The 5,100-nt window shown below is 36.5% G+C and overlaps 1 pseudogene; it reads left to right on the top strand.

The window, feature by feature from the left end:
* Nucleotides 1–3,118: 3,118 nt before the first annotated feature.
* Nucleotides 3,119–4,731, top strand: LOC104226964 (uncharacterized; annotated as a pseudogene).
* Nucleotides 4,732–5,100: the final 369 nt, after the last annotated feature.

Here is a 5,100-nt window from a genome sequence, read left to right as displayed (position 1 = left end):
TGGTCCTCCAAATCCCAAGCCCTATTATTTCCATTTTTAGCAAGAATTCAATGATTTTCTAGGTGGATTTCACAATATAAATGAGTTTTAGGTCCGAAATTCTTACCTCCAAACGTTTCTCCTTGAATCCCTCTTCAATCTCCTTCAAAAAGCTCTCAAAATGATCAACTATGGCTGAAAAATGGACCCAAATTGCGGACAAGAGGACTTAAAAACATTCTGCCCAGGCTTCATCGAGGTGTACCTTGTGCTGTGCAGGTTGTACATCCTCTTACCATTTTCCCTATTGTACACCTTCTGTTAAAACGCCTCTAACGCCTTGTGGAAATATCCAAATGACAAACGGTTTGAATATTTAAAATCTAGACTCGAAGATATTTCATTTGATAGGTTGTACACCATATAACTCTTTATATATTCCGAGATATGAGCTTCTAAAGTGCATTAGAAAATTTTGTCAAAACTGATCCACCAGCCATATTCGATTCATCATAACTTTCTGATAGAATATTCAAATCATGAATGGTTTAACTTTATGGAAACTAGAATGCAAGAGATACAACTTTTATGTTTTACACTTTTTCTTATTCCTTAAATATTTCAAGATATGAGCTTCCAAACTGGACTCCTCGCACCGGAAATTTTCTGGTGCACAGCTGAAGCTATACAAAAATCTGCAACTTTTCCAAAGATGAAATAATCCGTTTAACCACCCGAAACTCACCCGAGGCCACTGGAACCTCAACCTAAAGCACCAACACATCCTAAAACATCATCCAAACTTGTTCCAATCATCAAAATACCTCAATTAACACCAAAACCATCAAATTACATCGAATTCAAGCCTAAGTTCTTCTAAAACTTCCAAAACACACATTCGATCAAAAACCCAACCAAACCACGTACGAATGACTTGAAATTTTGCACACATATCCCAAATTACCTAACGAAGCTACAACAACTCTCAGAATTCCATTCTGACTCCCGGATCAAAATCTCGCCTATCAACCGGAAATTGCCAAAATACTAACTTCGCCAATTCAAGCCAAATTCTACACCGGACCTCCAAAACCACTTCCTATCACACTCCTAAGTCAAAAATCACCTCCCGGAAATAACCAAACCATCGGAATTCACATCTGAGCCCTCTAACTCATAAGTCAACGTCCGGTTGACTTTTCCAACTTAAGCCGTCTTAAAAGAGGCTAAGTGTCTCATTTCCTACCAAAACCACTCCAAATCAACTCGATCACACAAGATACGGATAACGAAGCATGAAGAAATAGAAAATAGGGAAAACAGGGCGGTAACTCATGAGACGATGGGCCGGGTCGTCACATCCAGGGGCGAATTTACTTGGGAAAGGGTGGGTCACGTGAACCCATCCCCCTCTCCCTAAACTGTGTATAGCAACAATAAATTTCAACATAAAATACTTAAATTTGTATGGGTGAACCCACCCTCAAGTGAGCATTGTAGTGTACTGGTAGAGGAGTGCACCTTCCATTTACCAGGTCAGTAGTTCGATTCCCCACGTTTCCTCTTTTAAAATTATCCATTATTTCACTTTTTAATAATTAATAGATTGGGTACATCAAATGCTCCTGGCCCACCATGTAAAGTTTTCTGCTCCTTTAGCAGAGACGATTCTTTCTTTTTTTCCTCTTTTTATTACCTAATAGTAGTGCACAACTCCTTCTTTAGTCACTTTTCAAAATCCCTAAATCAAAAGCACCTCTCCATAAAACACTCTCTAGCCCCAAGTCTTTTACAACAACAAAATACCAATTTTTTTGCAAACTAAGGTCACATATTTTTCCAATTTCTGGATCAATCTTACTGCTTCTTTTGTTTCTTTATCTTTTTTCTTTGATTTGTGAAGTACTGAAGTTGGGTTGAAATATTATTGATTATTTGAATGTTTAAAATTTATTTTGACAGTCAAGAACGGGAAGAAGTGTTATAATCGGCATCGACAAGCTTTAAATCTCGTCTTCAGCTCTTTAAAATTGGTATTTCTCTTTGCCTCTTCACTTCTTTATCTTCTCAAAGTAATGTCATTCTTGTCAATATTACCCTATCCATATTTGTTTGAATTTTTTGTTTTAAAAGTACTGAAACTATTGATGGCTTGTTGCTGCACTTCTTAAAAAATGACATTAACTTTCTTATTCCCAAATAGTTGCCCACTACTTGTAACTTGTAATTCTTCTAATTGTGAACTTGTGATTTTTGTGATTGTGATTGATTTGTACTTTTATAATTTTTTTGGATTCAATTTGAGTAGAATTGTGAAAATTTGATTTTGTAGGAAAGGTAATCCTGACATTGAAATGGATAAATTTCTCATCAAGCTAAATTTTGGCCAACCAAGTTCTAGTTTTAGTCGGCCATCTACGAGTTCACAAATAAATCCGGAAATTCAAAGGGAAACACATCCTTCCCCACATTTAGAGCTTAATTTGGAATCTCTTGAAGTGGATCCCAAAGAAAGATTACCTATTTCGAGTTATGGTCCTAATATTCGAGATGAAATGAGGAGATATTATATTCAAATGGGGCCTTGTAAACCGATAGGCCATGTATTTCCTAAAACTAAGTTTGGGAACAAAATGCGTCAATTTTGTCCCACTTGGTTCAAAGGACCATATTCTCATGGTTGGAGTATATCATTAAAGCGGATGCTGCATTTTGTTTGTGTTGCTATTTATTCAAGACTGAACTCGAAAGTCGTGGTAATGGGGGAGATGCATTTACAAAAGACGGTTTTAGAGGTTGGAACAAAGCCGTGGAAAGACTTAAGGCACATGTTGGTGATGTGAACGATATCCATCATAAGTGTTTTAATAGGATGCAAGATTTGAAAAATCAACGTCAATCGATTCTTTCTTCTTTTGACAAGCAAAGAGAAAAAGTAAAAAGTGATTATTGTATGCGCTTAAAAGCCTCAATAGATGTGGCAAGGTTTCTCTTAAGATCGGGATTTCCATTTCGTGGACATGATGAAAGGGAAGATTCTGAATATAAAGGCCCTTTTCTTGAACTTTTGGAATGGCATGGCGATATGCATCCGGATGTGAAAAAAGTAATATTACGCCATGCTCCACAAAATGATATGATGATTTGTCCGACAATTCAAAAGGAGATTGTGGAAACTTGTGCTAAAGAAACAACTAAAGCTATTATCGAAGACTTGGGTGGTGATTATTTTGGAATATTAGTTGATGAATCAAAAGACATCTCACATAAGGAGCAAATGGCTCTAATTTTGAGATATGTCAACAAAAGTGGAATGATTATAGAGCGATTCTTGGGTATTTTCCATGTGAGTGACACATCTTCCCAACCATTACAAAAAGAGATTTATTCTTTGCTTTTGAAACATTCATTAAGTCCATCCAAGATACGTGGACAGGGTTATGATGGTGCTAGTAATATGCAAGGGGAAAAAATGGCCTCAAATCTTTGATTTTGAAAGATACTCCATCTGCATATTCTATTCATTGTTTTGCTCATCAATTGCAACTAGCACTTGTAGCTCTTTCTAAAAAGCATTCGAATGTGGATAATTTTTTTTATGTTGTCCCTAATGTTTTGAATACTATTGGAGCTTCTTTTAAGCGCAGGGATTCACTTCGGCAACATCAATTGGATAAATTGGAAGAGTTGATTAAAGTTGGAGAAGTTCTTACCGGACAAGGTTTGAATCAAGAAGGAGGCCTCCAACGACCGGGTAATACTCGTTGGGGGTCTCATTATAAGACCTTGGACAATTTCATAGTTTTATTTTCTTCAATTGTTAATGTGCTTAAAGATATGAAACATGAGTGTCTATATCATCTTGATAGATTTTCCGCACAAAATCTTTTGAGCATGATTCAAGAATTTGCATTTGTATTTATGTTGAACTTGATGTTTAAGGTGTTGTTGTTGACTAATGAATTGAACAAAGTTCTACAAAAGAAAGATCAAGATATCGTTATTTCTATGGGAATGCTTGACCTTGCAAAGAAAAGACTACAAAAGATGAGAGAAGAGGAATGGGACTCTTTGATGGAGGAGGTTTGCTCATTTTGTATTAAACATGACATTGCAATTCCCAACATGGATGAAGACTATGTTATTGGAAAGTCTAAACGTAAGAGATCCGAAGTTTCCTATTTACATCACTTTCGTGTGGAAGTATTTTATGCCGTCATTGATTTGGAGCTTCAAGAGCTTAATAGCCGTTTTGATGTAGTGACTAGTGACTTACTCCTTGGTATGGCTAGTTTGAGTCCGGTTGATTCATTTAAAATTTTTGACAAGAACAAGATAATGAAACTGGCCAAGTATTATCCAAGTGAATTTGATGAAAACAAGCTTCGGGAACTTGGTTTTCAACTTGATAGCTTCATTGTCTATGCTCAAAAGTGTGATAGCAAGTTTCTTAACTTGAAAGGAATTAAAGATCTTGCTAGAGTTATGGTTGAGACAAAAGTTGATCAGACTTGGACACATGTATATTTACTTGTGAAGTTGACTTTGATTATACCTATTGCTACCGCAAGTGTGGAAAGAGCATTCTCATCGATGAAGTACATCAAAAATGATCTACGCAATAGAATGGATGAAGATTTTTTAGACAATTGTTTAGTTTGCTCTATAGAGTGTGGAATATTTAAGACTGTAAGTAATGATGTTATTATTAACCGTTTTCAAAGTATGAAAACTCGTCGAGGACAATTGTAAAGTGAATGATGTTTTTTTTGTGTGACTATAATATTAATTATAGTTTGCTCATGAACTTATTGTCATTGTAAAATTATACTTGTTGTTCCTATATCATACCAATGTCTATAAAACTTTAACGGTGCACCCATTCTCTTCAAATCCTGGATACGCCTCTGGTCACATCCTCCCCAACTTAAACAAACGCTCGTCCTCGAGCGAGTCAAGAAACATACCTGAAGCCTCAAACATGTGAGGATATCTGCTCCGCATCTCTCGCTCGGTCTCCCAGGTAGCTTCCTCTATGGGCCGACCTCTCCACTGCACTTTTACCGAAGATATATCCTTTGACCTCAATTTCCGAACCTGACGACCCAAAATAGCCACTGG

The sequence above is a fragment of the Nicotiana sylvestris genome, chromosome 8 (genome assembly GCF_000393655.2).
Source record: "Nicotiana sylvestris chromosome 8, ASM39365v2, whole genome shotgun sequence".
NCBI classification, from domain to species: domain Eukaryota; kingdom Viridiplantae; phylum Streptophyta; class Magnoliopsida; order Solanales; family Solanaceae; genus Nicotiana; species Nicotiana sylvestris.
The sequence above is the reverse complement of the archived record's forward strand: the minus strand, read 5'-3'. Positions and strand labels throughout refer to the sequence as shown.